Here is a 20149-nt window from a genome sequence, read left to right on the forward strand (position 1 = left end):
GAATGAAAATGGCAGCCTCCCAATCTCCGGCCACATAGGAGCCAAGAGTTTGGGACCCCACTTCTCAGTGTGCCCTCAGAGAAAAGCAGCCAATCCTTCCTATCTCCCTGGTCTCTGGTTGTACTCTGTGCTCACCAGGCCTGTGACTGAGCATTTCTATCTGGTACACGGCCCCGTTTGGAGTCTCCAAAGCCAGCAGGTTCCTGGTGTGCACTCCCACACTGCTGGAGGAGGAAGGAGGGGGTCTGCCCGGATCTGCTGCTTGTAGGGTCTCTGCTCGAAGAGCAGTGGCCCAAGTGTGCCTTGGATCACAGTTTAAGGTAACCCTGACCTGAAAGCCCACTGCTCCACTCCATCTCTGCATCTGACTTCCCCACTCTGATACCTGGGAGATATGCTGCATTCAGACACTCCTGGTCCTTTTGTGTCCCTGCGGGTCCTGAGACCACACTGTCCCTGCAAGGGCTCCACTTCCCGCTTAGCCTTTGGAGCAGCATCCCTCAGTGGAGCAGACTTCTTAAAAAGTTACGATTTTTTGCTCCACTACTCTCTCACTTGCCGACAGCCAGCTCCTCCCTCCACGGTCTATTTTCCTGTGGCTTCAGATTCACTTCTCTGCACATCCTACCTTCCACAACGTGGTTGATTTTCTGTTCCTAGAATTGCTGCCCTTCTTCTCTTCTATCTCCTGTTGAGTTTGTAGGTGTTCAGAATGGTTTGATAACTAGCTGAACTCCTGGGACCTGATGATATCTTGGTCTTCTACTTCTCCACCATCTTGGCTCTTCCAAATTATCACCATATTTTGCTTAGTTAGCATTTCTGTGTGTTTAAATTGGAAGGGCATACAGGTCGGTCTCTATGTTTTTAGACCATAAGTCTCATATTTTACAAAAATGCAGTATTATACTATTTTATGTAGTTTTCCCCAAATTGTGTTTATTCCAGGTTATTTTTCTCCCAACACCATTGAAATCCATATAACAGAGGGAAGGGGAAATTTCTAATTTTTCATGGAGAGGCTTTATCTCGTGCATTAATATTCTAGGATTTATATCACAGCCTAGAAGTCTAGTCTTGGTCTTTAGTGGCCAGGCATCAGCAGTAATGGTTTCTTTGGTAAGGACTGAAGTGGGTACTTAGAACATGGAAGGAAAAGAAAAAGAACCATGGGAAAACCATGGATTAGTTGGCCATTCCCAGCTACTGCACTATTATGAGATGTTAGGACCTAGACAAGAGTGACAGAAAGAGGGATATCCCAAGTAGTTTTGACCTTATGGTGTCACGTTATATCAGCCCCTTGAAATATTAGTGTGACATAAATACTATTTCCTTGGAAGGACCATGTGCCTCGTAGAAATGGAATGGGCTCCCCCATGTAAAACTTTTTCAGAGAAATGGAAATAGAGTGTGCAGAAAGATGTAAGAACATAAAATGTTCTGTCAGAGCGAGTGTGCTGTGCAGGGTTTACCAGAATTGTGTCTCTGTGCTTTATTGGCCATTCCCATGCTGTTGAGGTGCTCATACCCCAAAAGATTTCACTATCCATCTGACTGGGGTGTCTGACTGAATTCTGGCCTGATGTGTGTGCTGTCTGCACTTGATGACAGTCTTTTTTTGGCCTTTTGTGAGGGATGTATGAGGCCCCAGTTACTTGGCCAGTGCCACAGACAATGGCATATGGAAATTCTCCTTAGAGACATGGAGAAGAAACGTTTGGTGTTTTACTCACAGATAACGCCCTACTTTTGTTTTTATCTCTTTGCAGCTTTGAAACTCAGAGAAGAAGGAAAATCCATTGAGAACAGTCTGTAAAGGTAAGTGTATTTATTACATGGCCTTGACAAACATTGCCTTTACAACATTGATTTTTCTTTTATTCAGAGATTTAAACAGTTGGATTAAAGATACAGCTGACAGGACAACTTCCTTAACCACCTGCTTGTCCCCCCTCTTAGGCAAAAGTGCTGAGCAATAGTTAGCAGAGAGCAGGAGGAAATAAAATGATGTGCTGAGGGTAGCCAAATGCAATTGTATGCTTGCTGACTTTTGCTTTCTTCTCAGCAGTTAAGACATTCCAATGGAGCTCAGTTTACTAAGATTAATGCTAGCTGGAAAAAGAATGCACTCGTACCACTTCTAGTCGATGGTTAAATAAAACCAGCTGGCCAAATAAAGCATTTAAACTAAAATGCAGAGTGGCATTTGAATTGGGTTGGATGAAATTTATCATGGAAGTCAGTTGTGCAGTTGCGTGGAGAAGCTAGTTTTGTAGAAAGGAGAAAGCCAGCCAGTTTGGTGTAGCTAATTTCATTCTGCCCAGTCTCCGTGGACCCTAAGTGAGTTACAGGAAATGAACTTCCAAGTTCGAAGCAATGGAAAAAGTACCCATTGGCTTTCTGTGAAACATTACAATTGTGTTGGTTTTTACATGGAAAAATGTAATTGTTTCCTCTTTGCTAGGTATATTTATAAGCATACCGCTGTACAGCATTGTTCTTTGATTCATTGTTTAATTTCTGTTCTGCATGAAGTATTTTAATTTAAAGAATTCATTCTGGGGAATTACAGGGCTGCAGTTTCATCAAGAGTCTTTGGTGGCCAGGGTGAAATATGCCATAATTTAACATTTGTTTTCATCATCAATTATGTTTTTGACAATATTGGTTTTTTTTTCCTGTCGTTTTTATTACAGCAATCATGACCGTGACCACTTAAGTTAAAGTCGAAAAGCCATTTTGATTTACCTTATATTTTAAGTTATTCCTAACTTTATGACAAATCTACTTCTGGGGCTGAATTTTTAATGTTTGTTTTGAGGGGGAAAAGATTTTTGCAGGGAAATTGGAGAAAACCTCTTTTGAATGATCAAAACATGAGCTATAAAAGCACCATTTGGAGGTTCTGCTTTGGAATGACTAAACTCTGGTGCATGAAGGCTGATTGGCATGGAATTTTTCTCTAATGGTTTTCAGGCATATAACTTACACACCTCTGGACCACTGAGCCACATCTTGGAGTAAAGCGGTACTTGATGGCATCTTAGAAATAAATTCTCATAAATTATTGGGGCTGGTGATGATGTGGCAAGCTTGAGAACCTTGCAGTTGGGTACCATTATGATGCTCCCATTTCTCATTGGAGAATGTTTTCACGCAGCACAGACCCTTTCCTCTGCTCTCAATGAAAATCCTTTGTTAAATTGGTATTTTGGAGTCAGACATGGATTCAGTCCTGGGTTGACTTTTATTAACTGTTGGACCATGGGCAACTTATTTACCTGCCGTGTCTCAGTTTCCTAGTTCATGAAATGGAGGTAATAATATTGTTTTCCTCATAAGGTTGTTGTGAAGGTTAAATGAATTATTAGGTATTAAAGGCTTGGAACAGGTCCTGGCCCACGACAAATGCTCAGTATGTGTTAGTTGCTGCTACTCTTGTTAATATTACTGTCATCATCATTATCATCAAATCAGCATCCTAATGAGTTGATTCATTAGACATTTTGAGAAGTCTGTGCTCTTTGGAAACTTCAGGATAATGTTTCCAAAATGAGTATGTCAGTACTAAAGAAGGACAAATTCTGCTTTGTCTTTAGGAATCAGAGGAAAAGATAGCTTTCAGATAAAATGAGAAGTGAGGCCTCTGGAAGTAAGAAGTTGTCAAGGTGAAGTTTTGTAGGCATCAGGGTAAATGCTTTCTTTGGCTGTGTGTAGACAATTATTAGTTAATAGAGTCTTCAGAAATTAATGACCTAACTGCTAGTTAGTTAGGTTCTTAAGGAATTTTTGAAGAAAGTCTTGGCAAGTGTAGAGGACTTGTCCCCCTTTCCCTTTCTTTCCCTGTCTTGTATCTGTTTTCCCTTCCTAACAGCACTTTGATTCCTTTTTGGGTGGTTAGATGAGTGGAACTGTAATCAGAGGCCATACCCAGGGGCCTATACTCGGCCTAGGGGTGGGTGCATGGTCACTAGCTTGATTAAGTGGGTGTTCATGTGCAGTTTCAGTTTTGAGCTAGAGGATTCTTCTTTCTCCCAGTGGGCATTTTGCTCTGAACATACCTACTGTGGGACTACCTTAGCAGTTCCTATTCTTTAGTCTCCATGTCTGTCTTTTCACTGGAAAATAAGGCTTATTTTCCATGATTCCCCGAGCCTCTAGTCTTCTTCCAATAATCCTCCTCAAATTAGCCAACTGGCTTCAGTCTTGGAACCACAGAAGCTGAAGTAATAGTTGACACAATAAGGAGCTAGATAATAAACAGGCTATGTTTGGAGGTTTACAATTAAAATATCATTCATTACTTCCTTCCATCATGTGTAAGTACCTGAACGTTTTGTAGTGGGTTATAAAAGGTGCAGAGTTTTTAATTAGTGTTTTAAAAGTGGGCCATTTTGCTGGACTTCCCATGACTCCTGTGTTTGGTAAAGAGAAGTCACTTCTGGCTACTTCTCTAAGTTCTCAAAGGGTGTTTGTGTGTGTGTGTGTGTGTGTGTGTGTGTGTGTGTGTCGGTGGAGAGCTGGAAATGGCAAGAGAAGCAGAGAGATCATCGCTCCAGTTTTTGGGGCCCTGGGCTGGGGATTGTGAAGGGACTGTGATTTCCTTCCCCCTATTCCAGCCTCCCCAAACAAAACTCATTACGTATTTTTCTGCTTTTCCCTGAATCTTTATTCTTCTTTTGAACACTTGCCTTGCCCTACTGAACACCTTCTTTTCAACAACGTGTACAGTGTGATTGAAAACTCAATTATTTTGGTCTCTGGCATTCCTTGTGGTTTCTTGAGAATGGAATGGGCAAGTGCACTCTGTTTCCCCTTGTGTCTTGTTTGTTGACTACTTCTGTGTTCTGTGCAGTGCCTAGAACAAAGTTGGTTAAAGATTTTTTCACAGGAACATCAATTTTGCACTCCTACTGTGAATAAGTGGCATGAGTGCCTTGTATGGTGGAAAGAGACTTACCTGACATGTTAGGAAACATGCTTTCTAGTTTGGGCGCTGCTGTTGGTAGCTTTATGATCCTGGGCAAAATACCCAACTTTTCTTAAGGTCTCAGCTGTAAAATCAGGATAACCTTTGCCCAGTCTTCTGCATCGAGGTGTTCTGAGGTTGACATAAACGTAATGTGTGTGAGAATGCTTAGCCAGTTGTCAGGTGCTGGCATAGCATCAGTGAATGATGGTGCTGCTGATGACGATGATGCCATTTATGTTGAACAGATTGAAAAATCAAGGGATTTTTTTTTTTAATATAAGGCCAAGTAGAAAAGGGACATAAATTTAAAAACCAAAAATAAAAATAAAACTCTACCTGGTACTTGTGCTGGACATTCTGTCCTTGCTCCTCTGAGCCCCGGGAGGCTACCCTCTCTTGTCAGCATTCCCTGGTCTACCTTGCTCTCCAGCACTGGGTGAAAAGCTGAGAATGTGAGTTTGGAATATTATTCCCTACCTTCCGTGCAGCACTGTGGTTGGCAATGGCTATATCCCTCAATGAGGGCCGCGGGTGCCGGGGACATAGTAAACGGTTATGGTAAACTTCCAGCGCCTGGGCATTTTGGTGGTACAGTTGGAAGGATTCTATCAATCAGTTTTTAAAAAGCAAGTTTTGGTGAATTGAAAAACCTTATGGTAACCCTAGTATATAAAGACATCCAATATTATACATGTTTTGAATTATCTTTTAAAATTCACCTTTATTTTTGTCAAAACACCCTATCTACCTTGTTTGAATAGAACAGCACTAAACAGCAAATACTGAAAAACTGCAACACCTACCCCCTCCTCCTGCATTTCTCCTACCCTTCCAACCCACACCCCATAATTGGCAACTTTCAACTCTGATACTTCCAGTGTTTATCCGTTGCCAAAAATGTGCTTATGCTGGGTTTTATTTCCCTGCTGTATTGATTTTTTTTTTAAAGGATTTTATTTATTTATTTGAGAGAGAGACAGTGAGAGAGAGCATGAGCGAGGAGAAGGTCAGAGGGAGAAGCAGACTCCCCATGGAGCTGGGAGCCCGATGCGGGACTCCATCCCGGGACTCCGGGATCATGATCTGAGCCAAAGGCAGTCGTCCAACCAACTGAGCCACCCAGGCGTCCCCCTGCTGTATTGATTTTAACAATAGTTCTTTGACAGTCCCCACAGCCCCCTAACATAATTATATCACAATTTTTGCTTAAATCAAAATTTAACACTTAAATTATCATGTTGGTCTGATTGGTAATGTGTTCTTTAATGTGGAACTCTTGGTCTTCCTTGTAATTAACATATGCTTTCAAAATTTGCTTTCTTTCCTAGACACCTACCTTATGAGGTGTAGGCAGTAATAGCATTTCCATTTTATAGATGTGTAAATTGAGGCTTGAGGCTGAAGTATTTTGCCCAGAGTCACACAGCTAGTAACCACCAGCCAGTCTCTCTAGGAAGTCTGCATTCTTTTTTTTTTTTTTTTTAAATATTTTATTTTTTTTTTTAATTTTATTTATTTATTTATTTGTCAGAGAGAGAGAGAGAGAGGGATAGAGAGTGAGCACAGGCAGACAGAATGGCAGGCAGAGGCAGAGGGAGAAGCAGACTCCCTGCTGAGCAAGGAGCCCGATGCGGGACTCGATCCCAGGACCCTGGGATCATGACCTGAGCCGAAGGCAGCTGCTTAACCAACTGAGCCACCCAGGCGTCCCGGAAGTCTGCATTCTTAATCATGTTTGCGAACACTGTCACTTCAGCTGTTATCCTAATGGCTCTGTTAAAGCAAAGCAACACTTTAGGTATATCTTTCAGGTTCAGAATCAGTAGATCTGAGATGGGGACCAATGTAGAAAGCTCCACAGGTGATTCCATTGATCAGCAGGGTCTGAGACCTTCTGTTCTATATCCTGTCTTTACCTGTAATCACCATCCTCACCATCCTCGTCATCAACAGCATCACCACCACCTCCGTCAGCAGCAACAGAGGACAGTCTTGTGCTCTGTCACTAAGTAGAAATCCTGGTGTCTATTAAAGCAGTTGCTTTTTGACCTTCTGGGTGAGATCACACTGGTGGGTGATTCAGGTAATAATTTATCTGGCCATTTTTAAGTTTGGCGGGTGCACAGAGGAACTGTGCCCCTGTAGACGTGGACAAGGGTATTTTTTCACCTCAGTTTGTTGTTATTTTATCTGGTTAAAAAAAAAAAAAAGGCAATAAGAACATTGTCTCTGTACTTAACCCTGACCTTAAAGGGACTCATTTTTTTTTCTGAGTCCCCTAAAATGACATCTAGGGGGAATACAAAGCTCAAGTAAAAGAGAAACTTTGATGTCTTTGTTCTGTTTGATTTTCACCCCCTTCCTCCCATGCTTGTGGCATTTCTTGTTTATCAGGCAGGAGAGAAGCAGTAAAATTTGGCCTGGGGTTTTCTCATCCCTAGGTGTGAAATTATTTCAGAACTATAATAATAATACTTTGCATTTCTATAGTCCTTTTATTTGAAGATCTAAAAGTATTCTGTTGGTGTTAATAGAGCTTCCCAGCACCCTCTGAAGTAGGTAAGTATTATTAGAGAAGATTTCCTCCAAGAATATTTTCACTTCATATCCCATGTGTGACTTGAAAATGCTCTTGTATTGTTTGGGAATCTCAACTATTTTAAAGTGCCGTGCATATAGGGCACTTGTTTTCCTTATATTCGGTCTTCACTAATTCCCAGCTATTAAGGGAAATAGAGTCCTTTTCCCATGAATAGATGTGGCACTATCTAGCGAGAATTAAAATAAAAGTGTTCTGTTACTAGCTTTTAGTTGAATGTTTTTGAAAATATTCACTGATGTTCACCCACCATGGAACTATCTTACAGTTAATTTTTCTTTTTTTAAGGTAATAGGACTTGCAGGAATATATTGAATAACTAGTGGGAGTTTGACTTGGTAATGTGTCCTTAGGGAGCTCATGACATGTCAAGCCAATTAAAAAGACAAACTGAGTTTGCATTCTGATTTAAAGGTTTAATTTTGAAAAATTGCTTTGAATGTTGCATACCTGAACTTTAATCATGCAGACCTTCCTACTTGGTTATTATTATTAATTTTTTTTCTCATAATGTTGTGAAGTTTCATCTTTGTGGTGCTCGGAGTGTCACTGATGCAGCATGTCTGCCATAGGTCATGTGAGTAGCAAGAATTTCCCGTCTCCTCCAGGGACCTTCTAGCCAGACTAAAAATCAAATTGACTTGAGACAGATTAACAGGAGAGAAGCACATTTGATTTAATACATGTGGAGAATCCACGTATGTGTTGAAACTCCGAAGATAGTCAGGCCGGATGAGATTATATGAATTAAGGAGGAGAAGGTAGGGCTTGGGAGTTTAAAGTGGAGGAATTGTAATTCACAGGGAGATGAAAAAGAGTAAATATTCGGTAACCAAATGTTTGCTGGACCTCCCAGAAAGAGTGGGTCAAAGAGAGGACTTTGAGGATACAGGCCTTGTTAGGTTCCTCCCTGTCTACCAGGTAAAGAGTCTTTCTCAAACTTTCTGGGTTTTGATTGCTTTTTAACTGAAAATAATTATCATGTTAAAATGGTCCATCTTGGGGCTGCCTGCCCTTGGTCCCTACACACAGAACATTCAAGAAAAGGACCTCTGTTCCTTAGTCCATGCTGGTCACCCTGAGAGGTTCCTCATCCATGCAGTGTTGGGTGGCCCTCTACTTCTCTCCAAAGGAAGTTGGGCTCTTTTTCATATCAGGGATTTAGTATTTATGTTCCCAGAATCTCCTCATCATCCCCATCAAAAGTCCTATGACCTCCCTAGAGATCTGCCTGGGAATAGGGTTCTAGCCTTCACTACCTTAAGAAACTAGAAAACCTCTAGTTTTTCGCTGGTAGTATTCCACCTAAACAAGAGTAAGGGAAACAGATGGTTTTAAACAATACAGTCCAAACTTGGTTTTATCCCTGTCCTTTTTGCTGGTATCTAGCACATTCCCTTCCATGAAAGAAAAATCCTTAGTAGGGGCCAGATTTGTGTGTGTGGGGGGGGTGTTAGAGATTGCCTTCTAGTACTTTCTACACTTGGACAAAGGGAATGCAATCTCTGTTGAAGTTCTTAAGATAAGAGGGGAATATATAGGAGGGATAACAAAATGCACAACTTGGTATCGTTAAAATATGCTGCCCAACACTGAGACAAGGAGACGCATGAGCATTTGTGCTGTGCTTTATGACTGTCATGATGGAGACAGTGTCGGAGGATCACATGGTTAATTCTTTTTCCTGGCATTTCAGTTGTCTTCCTTTTAGGGAGAAATTCACTGAAGACCCATCATCTGTAGATTTGGAGGAATGTGGGCAGAACCATGAATCTCTGCACCATTTTCTCCTGAGTCTTTTGCTCAAAGGAGGTCACATAAATTTGTTGCTAATTATGTGAAGATAGATTTATCAGTGAAGATGCTTTTGGCTGCAAATAATTAGAAAGTCAATTCAAAATAGTTTGAACAATAAGGGAATTAAAAAAAAAAATCTTCCTACCCTCTCCATGTCTACCTGCGGAGCCCCATGGATGTCATGATTGATGGGAAGGCATTATAGAACCCAGGCTTTGAATGTCTGGAATCCAACCTTAATCCACTTTTCCCTGGTGCCAAGCAACTGGGGACCCACCAGGGTGCCTTTGATGGTTGTCACTGTGCAGCGGGGAGAGGATTTTGAGCTCTAAGCTGTTGACAGATTGCTAAGTATTGTCAATTATTTTGTGAATTTCTCTACCAGCTTATATTTGAACACAGAATAAAAGCTATCAGAATAAGGAAAATGAATTATCTTAAGGAATAAGATATCCCAAGGGGGCAGCTCCGGGTTATGGTAATATGGTGGCTCAACACTGTCATTAAAGTCTTCATTTCTTGCTTTTTACCTCTGCCATTTTCACTGTTTTGACTTGGTCCTCAGACTGGCTGCTTTAGGGATTCTAAAATGGCTTATTCATTCTGGGGAGTCACCTGGACATGTGGTAGCATCCATTGGCATTAGAGACTATTTATTCTTTTTATTCCTTTTTAAAAACAAGAGACCTTTCCTGTAACTGCTCTAGCAGGCTTCTTGTGAGGTTACATTTGGCTGATTGCAACCACATACTCCTTTCTAAATCAGATGCTGGCACAAGGGATGGGATTACCTTGGTTGGCTTAGGTTGGTGCTTTCCAATCTAAATTTCTTCTTGTCAGGGAATATCTAGAACATGATAACATTTGGTCAGCATGTTTGGTAACTAGAGGGGCTGCTTACATCTGGAGGTGTCCTGTGTGTGTGTGTTGGGGGTGTGACTGAGGGCTGTCACAGTCTTGACCCTGTTCTGCCCAGCTGCCTTAGGGGCCAAATAGATGGTATCTGAGCAGCTGTAACCCATTCTCTGCTTTAAGCTAATCAGTACTTACCCCTCAGTTGGGTTAATCTTACCTTTCCTAGTACATGGCTTTGTGGATGGAGGACAGTCCAATAAGATTGAGGTTTTACTTTCAAGGCACAAGAAGGGGTGGATGGCTGTTGGATAGGCCCTCAGTGGTGTCTTCTGTGTGGATATTTCTTGTTTTTGCATATATACCTAATCTCCTTCTTTGAATCATTAATTCTTTATAGAGAAAGGACCAAGTTTTGCAAACGTTAACTGCTCAGTGATTATTTGCATATTGAATGAATGAATATGTATTCATTAATACATATAATACATATAAATTCATTAATTTACTTGACTAACTAATGCTTTCAACACCACTGACCTCCTGAAATGTGCCAGGAGGTCAAGAAACTCTTGATGATTTTACATCTAGGGAAGGAGACAGATCACAACTATTTAACAAACAATACATATATAATTAAAAGTTAAGTCTTACTGCAGCAGAAGGCAAAACAGAGCAGACCTCTTCATATGTGGTGGTCTGTGTGGGCTTGAGTTTATGACATTTTAGCTGAGATCTGAAGGAAGGGTGGTGGGGGGGGAATCAGCCATGCAGACAGAGGAAAGAGGGTTCATAGTTTTTCACCCTTCTACTAACTAGCCCTTGGTTCAGAATCACTTTTTTTAAGAAACAAACCAAAACAGAGACAGAAACAACAAAAGATGGCATTTGCTCTAAGACAACCAGCTAGCTTATGATTTGAGGACAGATTGGACTGAGGCTTCTGAGACACAGGAAGTGGTTAACCCCCTGGCACAGGAGCGGTAAATGGATAAACCACCCTAACTCTCAGTGGCTCCATCCTAAAGCACAGTGACTGACTTGGACTGCACATCCTCTCCCGCCACTTCTCCCTGCATACTTGCTGCTCTGCTTTGTGTGGCCGGTCTGCCTTGGCTATCCCCGCTGCTCCCTCATCCCTTTTATGGGGTGGGCAGAGACTGATAGGAATCACTTCAGCTTCTCTTCCCTGGGAGCAAGTATCTGAGGAGCTTGAGCTAGGTCAGGTGCTCGCACTTGCTGTAGTCAGCTTTGGTCTGGGCCCACGGCCTACTTATTTCTATTTAATCCCATGACTGGGAGAGATTCTCTGACAAGGTGCTGTATAGGGCAGGTGGATGGGTTAATCCCCTTGTTAAATGCTGTTTTTCAGGTTTTCCAACTTAAACAACTCTGGGAGGGCCCCAGTGATGTAAATAATTTAGTTATTACCTGAGTTACTTAGTTGAATACTGATGCCTATTGCTGGGCAGGGCACACAGTGGGTGCTTACCAAGTGGTTAGTGTTGGAGAGAATAGCAGAGTGGACCATGAGATCTGGTAGCTCTTTCTTCATGGTGCAGGTCAATTATTTTACTATGAATGGAATGCTTCTCTGTTTTGCAGATGAAAAACTTTTTTTGTAAATGCCAGTCTGTATCTTTAAACTACTTTATAATCACTTTATTCACGTTACAAAAAGAATACACTTGCATTTTAGTTTATTTGGGAAATGGATCCCTAAAAGAGAAGAAAGTCGAGATTGTTGGAGACCCTACTGCCCAGAGACGACCACCTATGGCATTTCGGGGTCTTTCTTTTCAGTTCGTTTTCTTTGTAGATATGCTTTAAAAAAAAAAAAGGGTATGTACTGCTTTTTCCCCTAAAAAAATGATAAGTATTGCTTCTTAAATTTGCATGGTGAACATTACAAATTCTACTACGCCCTCATTAAGTGCGGCCCTGGGTTCTGCCATGGGGATGTAGCCTATAGAAGCTGGTGTATAGATTGGGAAATCACATCTGTCACTGAATGTGCTTCTTAGGCTGGGACGGATTGGAATGCTGACCCTGAGGTTGTGTGGCTGTGCAGATACTGAGGGGTGATCGTTGAAGTTGGTCAGAAATTAAGTTTCTGTGATAATGATCACTCTTGTCCCCCAGGCCACCAGTTTCCAGAGGGTGATTTGCATGAAGCTCATTTTCTGTTTTGCAGGGAGGAGACTCGGCTTGAGCATCCCTGTGAGGAAAATAATCATCATCCCCCTCAGGGTTCCAGGAAGCTTCTTTGCGGCTCAGGTCAGGGTGGCCCTGCAGACAGCACTTGCTTCTCCCGATAAAGCAAATGTAAGCATGCCAAATTGCTTTGCTCCAGCTTAACCCTACTCCAGAATGAATCCATAAATGCTACAAAAGGAAAGCTTATGAACATATGCTACACAGAACTCAGAAAGCGTCCTGCCTACTTAATCCTTTTCCTACTTCAGGGGGGGAAAAATGTCTGTTTATACTTGAACTGAGAATTGAGGGATCACAAAAATGAAGATTGGATGCCTTGCTAGAAATCACCAGTTGTGTTTTCTCATTTCCCTTAGAGCCATGGGTTGATTTTTCAATACAGCTGTGTCAGTGGGGAAATGTACCGCTCTCTCTAGAGTTTTTAGACTCACTCCCAGTTGTGTGACTGTGTCTAAATGCCTTTTGAGGAAATGCAGGTTTGCCTTGTTTAAATACAGAGTGTTCATTACGGTGGATTCTGAGGACTGGAGGCTGTCTCTTTGTGTCATTATCTCCGCCCTCCCCCACTATGACTCCCTGTTTAGATTATTGCAGATGGCGAAAGGCACTTCTCCACCTCGTGTTCTTGGAGCAGTTCTTCCGTGGAGAGCTACATGGAAATTACACTAGATGTGCACTAGCTCAGAGGTTCAGGAACATACCCTGGCACTTACTGGGCACATTCGTCCTTCTGGTTCAAGATGATTCCCCTGCAAAACAGTTCATCTTTTTTCTTGCAGGCATATTTGCTTGCAGACACCCACAGAAGCTTTCTGGCAAGCTTTCTGGTCCCAAAGCAACTCAGATTTTTTTGATCCCGCTCTGCTTGCCGTGGGCCTCCCCACACTAGAGCTCTGGAGGAGACTAGCAGGTCGGCTTCACTCTCTTTCCCTTGCACAGAAGTGGATGCTATGTTTCTGCCTGTGTCTTATTTAATGTATGTCTGTATCTTCCGGCTCTCTCGGGCTAGGGGTCTACAGGGCCATTCGGTTTGACACCAAAGGCACTATCTGTGTATAGCCAGTCATAATGAATAACTGTAAACACGATTAGATGCCTGCCCGAAGGGGGTGTTAGCCGAGAGGTGTGTGAATCTGCTTGGAGGGGCAACAGCTGAGATGTCAGAGTAGTTTACCATCTCCTGGGTAGAGGCATCGGGAGAGTGTTCTCTGTCTGGAAAATATTACAGGCATCAGATCCTAACCATCTCCTCCTGCGGCTGCAGGTGCTCATCCTTCTGATTTAGAAAGGAGGGATGCTGTCTGGGCATTATAAGTGTAGGGGATTCAGAGCAAGAAAGAAGTGAAACATGCAGGGGGCTTCACGATGGGAGTGAATTGTGGCCATCCTCAACCCAGGATACATTTGGTAAGGTGTGTTTATGAAGACTGGACGTGATGCTGTTCCTGTGTATGCCAGTGGGACCTGCGAATCTGCTCCATTTTCTGTGAGCATTAAAAACTTCATACTCTGATACTGGTGTTAATAAAAACAAAAATTCAACCAAGTAAATAAAAAAAAAATCTAATTGGCTTTATTAAACCGTTCAAGAATTGGGCAGCCTCCCAGCTGTCAATGTGAGGGGAGCTCCAAAGGGCTATGGACGGTGAAGGAAAGGATTTTGAAGGTAGAGAGGTGCGGGGAGGGGGAAGGAAATCATTAGCAAAGAATTCATTGTTTTAGGTGAGGTTGCCCTCCTAAGGGGAACGGAAGGGGTCTGTCAGTGACCTTTCTGGTGCTGACCAGGAAATTCCCACATTGATTGAGTAAAGGTTATGTTCTCTGGACGTTGAAGCTGTAGTTAGGTTAGTTATTAAGTCATGGTTTACTGACTTGGGGCCTTAACCTAAGTGATGCCATTTGAAGCCTGTGGTTTTGTTTTCAACACTGGCAAACAGAGAGGTATCAGGGCAGTGAATGAAAGCATGTGGGTGTTACACTGTAACAAGACATGAAACCTTTATGCTGTTGATAGTTTTATCTTGGTATTGTGATCTGGTTCAAAAATGTTGCCAGCATCTTTGGCTTACCATATCCTCTGGGCAATATGGTAGTCAATTTTCTTTAATTCTCTGATTTAATTTTTATCACTACTCATGGGACAGATGTTTTTCTTCAGAATTTAACAGATGAGGGAACCGAAGTTCAGAGAAGTTAACTAACTTTACCAAGATTGCACAGCTTGTAAGAAGGGGGCACTGAGAAGAGAGAATACAGCAGATCCTTGTTCAGCTAGGGCAAAGGAAGGGGAACTTATTTCTCCAAAAGGTGTACTGATGGGATTTTTGCTACATTCCTTGATATTTTTGGACAGGTTGTGATAATTTGGGCATTCAGGTGCTCCTTTTGGCAAAGCTGATTAATTTTCATTCATTCATTCATTCATTCATCCATTCGTTTGTTCATTTATGGTTGATGCATTCAGATTCACTCACTTGCTTTTTCCATAAATTAGGCACCTGTTTTGCTGAGAGCTAGGTGTTAAGAGCAATGGAAAGATGATCAGAGAACTGAGAATCTGACTGGAGAGAAGGTAGCCACGGACAGCTAGAACATACGGCACTTTGGTGAATGTGGCACTAAGCAAGCAGAATTCAGGAACTCACTCCAGGAGTTATTGGGGTGACCTCTAGGTAATGTGTCTCCTCCTATTGGGAACCACTGTTAGTATTCCAGAAATTTGGTCTCAGCACAGGGACTGACATTTGTTCTGCACTGTCAGCCACAATGAAGAGACCTATTAACAGCATGCGATTTCTTTGTGATGGGTAATTTGTGAGCTCAGATGTGTGAAAGAGCTGGTGCATAGAAGTGGAGAAAGACCTTCATATAAACCAGTACAGTGGACTTCCGCTATGACACAGATGCAGGGACACCCCCTGACACAAATAATTGTACGGTGGGCGACAACCTGCTCCTTTGTACTTGTATTTCTTATGGCTTATGACATGCACCCACAACACCCCAAGCATGCAGCCTTCACACATGGCTTCTTCTGGTTCTCAGTGCCCTTCCTACTTCTTTTTGGTGGTCTTTCCTGCTTTAGTCTGAGCACAGGCTGCAGCAGTGTTGAGAATTTGGATATCACTCATTTAGTACTCTTTAGTGTGAATTTAAACCAATAATTTATTACAGTATTTCAGGTAGTACATGAGATGATGTTGGATGGATACTTTTCTATTTCTAAAATATGGCAAATGATATTGACTGTATACTAATGATAATGAATATTTACAGTGGCAACATAAAATTATCTTTTTTAAAGAAAGATTTTATTGATTTATTTGAAAGAGAGAAAGAGAATGCACAAACAGGGGTGGGGTAGGTGAGCAGGGAACCTGACACAGGGCTCGATCCCAGGGTTCTGGGATCATGACCTGAGACAAAGGCAGATGCTTACATGGGTGACGTGGCCCCTAAAATTGTCTTTCCAAAAATTTCAGTTAGCAAAGTTGAGTCGATTAAAAAAGTACTGTATTAATGTTAGAACATTGGTTCACAGATATAAGAGTCATGAAGTTTTAGAGCAATTTACCTGAGTGTATTTGCATTTCAAAGTCTCTGCCTTTAACTGTGGAATACGTGTGTTTTGTCTCATAGGAAGAGAATTTAATTGATCAGGGCCAAGAGCGTGCCTCTGAGATCTTATACTTCCTAGGTACCTAGTTCACCCTGTAGGGTTGTAATTTATCAGTTACAGATGTTTCGTGTCATAGACAGCTCATGTCACATCAGGCTTTTCTTTTAGTTAATGGTTACACTTTAGAGGAAGTGATTCTTCCTTTGTAATGTCCAATTTGCTGCAACTATGAGGTATGTGGCCATGGGATTTTTCATTAAATGCTCATGTAAGCAGGGACTAATGCAGGTTGGAGTATGTAGACATGATATCTAGAAGAGCCAGAATGAAGAGTAGCAACCACCTGATCATACAATATAACAGAAATGCAATAGAATAAATGGAATATTTATTTCACATACCAAAAATAGCACCTGAATCTGCTCCTCAACCATTTTAAACAAGGGACAGGAAAAATTGTCAAAAAAAGGGAGATTGTTCTCTGAAATAGTAATTAGGCTAGGACAGAGAATAAGCTACTGCAAGTTTTCAGTGAGCTTGATGTGTCAGAATTCAGGGGCTTGCTAGTATTAGATTATGTGGCAAGTTTTTTTGGTCTTTCATGTGCGTCTTTTTAGAGGCAGAGCCAAGAAAGGGGACCCTGGGGAGTCAGACCAGCCTGTGCTGGTGGAGTGAAATGAATTTGCTGATAATGTGCACATGACAGGCCAGGTGACATCTTGGGCTTCTTTCTAGCTTGTGGTTTGATCATTTTTCCCCCCCTGTCATACAATGTATTTGTTTTTTGGGGGTTACTTCTTGGAGGTAGGAGAAGGAACACTTACTCTAAAGGTCTGTTTTAACGTCATATTCTAAATGCATTGGAGAGGCTGTTACTACACAAAGTTATTGTTTATCCTTTTGGTAGAGAAAAATATTGGTGTTTCTGTAGTATGTATCTATTTATTTGTTAGAGTCTACTAATGGTTGATGAGCAAGAGATAGAAAAGAAAAAGTAAATAGTATAGCTATTACTATTGTTAGTCATTATTTCGTTGGGTTTTTAATCTAGTTTTGGGAGCCCAGTTCTTTCTGTTGACAAGGAACAATTAATTGCTTTCACAATTTAGACTACTCTGTCATCAATAGGTGTTTTGTAAAGCTAAGAATATCATTTTAACTTAGTAGTGTTCATTTTTCTTAAATTAAGTATGAGCAAGGGAAAATAACCCAACTTTCAAAAAATGGTGGAGATATATTTACTTGAAATGTATATATCTTACATGTGAGTGGATGTTCCTGTGTTCCAATAAAACTTTATTTACAAAAAAAAGAGAAAGAAATGCATATATCTTGCAAAAATATTATCTTGGTGACTTAAAGAAACTCAAACTTAAAATGATAACTATTATTCACTGTCCCCGGCTTGGCATGAGGATCAGTGAAGTGACTCATTCAGTAATCAGCTTTCTGTAACTCTGCTGGGGGCTGGGCATATGGCTGTTAGCATCACTGATAACATCCCTGCTCTATAGTTCCTGTGGTCTAGCTTTAAGTAAAAACTGGGTAAATGAATCCCTTAATACGTTGCATGATACTTTTTGTGTCCAAATCAACTGTTATTTCTTGCAATAGCATCAGTTTTATCCAGACAGCTTCATAAACTCAACCTTGGTGTTTAATCATGGTAGATAAGCAAAACACACTTGAGATCTTTGCTCCCTAAATGCTAGAAACTGATTGGATGAGAGAAATTGAAGGACTGTCATTTTCTGGATGTTTCATATTTATGGAAGCAGGGAACAAAGCTAGAGTTAATCTATTCTTTAATGTTAATGTTATTGATGGTTGGGGGGGTAAAAATGAAAAATCTATTTAACATACTATCTTTGACTTCCGGTAAAGTGAAATGAACCTAATCAGCACCGGTGTTTCTAAAAATGTGTCAAGTGTTTACATCTTAAATGCATTGTTAATGAGCTGTCACATGAAAATTTACCACAGGATTGCTCTACATCTACTTGCTAAAGCCTCAGAGGCCTAAATCCCAGCAAACATTTTCTGGAAATTGTAGGTCACCATCATGATTGACTACAACACCCGCCCCTCCCACACACTTTCATTACAGGAATTAATATAGTGAATTGCTATATGAATTGTTTGATGCTGTGAGGGAAAGGAATGCCAAGGGGTTCTAATGAGACTATCAGCAGCTCTGTAGTTGGCAAAGTCAAACTTCTGTGTGTTTTCAGACTGTCCACCTTCTTGCCCACAGTATATATTTTTTTAAATATTTTATTTATTTGACAGAGAGAAATCACAACTAGACAGAGAGGCAGGCAGAGAGAGAGGAGGAAGCAGGCTCCCTGCGGAGCAGAGAGCCTGATGCGGGGCTCGATCCCAGGACTCTGGGATCATGACCTGAGCCAAAGGCAGAGGCTTTAACCCACTGAGCCACCCAGGAGCCCCCACAGTATATTTTTTTTGTCTTGGTTTAGCTGGCAAACTGCCGAAGGAAGAGATTGATTGTTTTATGTCATCTTTTTACAGAAGTATAACATACAGGATTTGTACACTTGCAGATCTATAGTGTGCACATTGATAAATTTTCATAACGTTCATGCCCAAGGAACTAGCATCCAGAATAAAATACAGAACATGACCCTCTCATGCCATCTACTGTGCTCCTAGCCCAGGCCACCATTATCTTGACTCTAACATCACAAACTGGTTTTGCCATGGTTTTGACTTCTGTGTAAATGGAATCATACAGAATAACCTTATTTGTCTGTGGCATATTTTGCTCAACATTATGTTTGTAAATTTGGAGTGATTTTTTTGTGCGTGGTTAATTTTAAGAAATAATGTAGGCTTCTGGGTGTCCATTAAAGTTGTAGGGTGGGAAAATACTTTGGAAACTTTAAAGTGCCTCGCAACTAGAATGTTGGGTTGGTTGACTGGCCATTGGAATAGTCTGGTGTATTTTAATGTGCTTTGGAAAAAAAAAATTGGTGTCATTTAATTATTATGGCTAGTTCAACTATGCAATTTGCATGTGCAAATTTGACGGTGTTTTACATGGAATAACTCATTTATATCTTAATAGATAATACTGTAAAATTTTTGGGTATTAGGGTTTCAAAGGTCATCTTAGAAATGTACTCCCTGAGGTTTATTCTTGTATAGGTTAGTGGATAACTTCTTATAATTGACTAATTAAAGTACTTTTAAACCTAAGGCTATATCTTAATATCTCTATCCTTTTGTATTTAATTGCATATCTATTTGAAGAATCTCTAACATTTTCTCTTCCACTGTCATATGATACATAGGATTTGGCTCACAGGTCAGACTGCCTGCTGGGTTACCCTCTTCTGGGAGGCCAACTATGTAATGATCTTCTTTTTGATTTATTTATTTATCTGAGACAGAGAGAGAGAGAGAGAGCACACGAGAGAGCATGAGCAGGAGGGAGGGGCAGAGGCCAAGAGGAGAAGCAGGATCCCTGATGAACAGGGAGATCAGGATCCTGGAATCATGACCTGAGCTGAAGGCAGATGCCTAACTTACTGAGCCACCCAGGCACCCCATGTAATGATTTTCTTGAAAAGAACATCTCTCACCCCATACCCCTACCCCACCCCTATCAAAACCAAATGAAACGCTCCCTCCTCAGCAGCACACTGCAGTGTATAAGAGCGTGGGGTTAGTGTCCTTGGGTGTGGAAGTGGGTTTCTCAGCCTTGACTAAGTTGCCTTTCCTCCTCTGAAAGTACCAGCTCCACCTCTCACTGATGGTTACTGGGAGGAGTCCAACGACATAGAGAAGTGAACACGGTGCCTGGCACAACCTAAATGCTCCCTAATTGCCAGTTAGTATTGCTATAAGCATTCCCTTCTGTATTTTTCCTTTTAACACATAATGTTCTAATGATCCAAACCGGGCAGGTGATCCTTAGAGTAATTCACTCTTAAACTTTAAATAAATATGTGTATCTATTTTAAAAAACAAAACAGAACACCACCCTACACCATTCGTCAAGCGGAGCAGACCCATTTAAACACCATGTAGACTAACAGGATGCATCCCTCAGAGCTTTTTAAAAATTTTT

At 41.2% G+C, this 20149-nt stretch overlaps 1 protein-coding gene across 4 annotated transcripts in view; it reads left to right on the forward strand.

Annotated features, from left to right (window-relative positions):
- Nucleotides 1-1763: 1763 nt before the first annotated feature.
- The window catches only part of FHIT (fragile histidine triad diadenosine triphosphatase), a 1399398-nt gene continuing 1381012 nt past the window's right edge, over nucleotides 1764-20149 (forward strand). For 2 of the 4 annotated variants that reach the window (XM_044253281.1, XM_044253278.1), the window contains exons 1-2: nucleotides 1764-1821; nucleotides 12418-12548. The gene's annotated coding sequence lies outside the window, so the exon portion shown is untranslated. The remainder of the gene's footprint in view (nucleotides 1822-12417; nucleotides 12549-20149) is intronic. The other 2 variants (XM_044253280.1, XM_044253279.1) reach the window with 2 other exon arrangements.

The sequence above is a fragment of the Neovison vison genome, chromosome 6 (assembly GCF_020171115.1).
Source record: "Neovison vison isolate M4711 chromosome 6, ASM_NN_V1, whole genome shotgun sequence".
NCBI lineage: Eukaryota > Metazoa > Chordata > Mammalia > Carnivora > Mustelidae > Neogale > Neogale vison.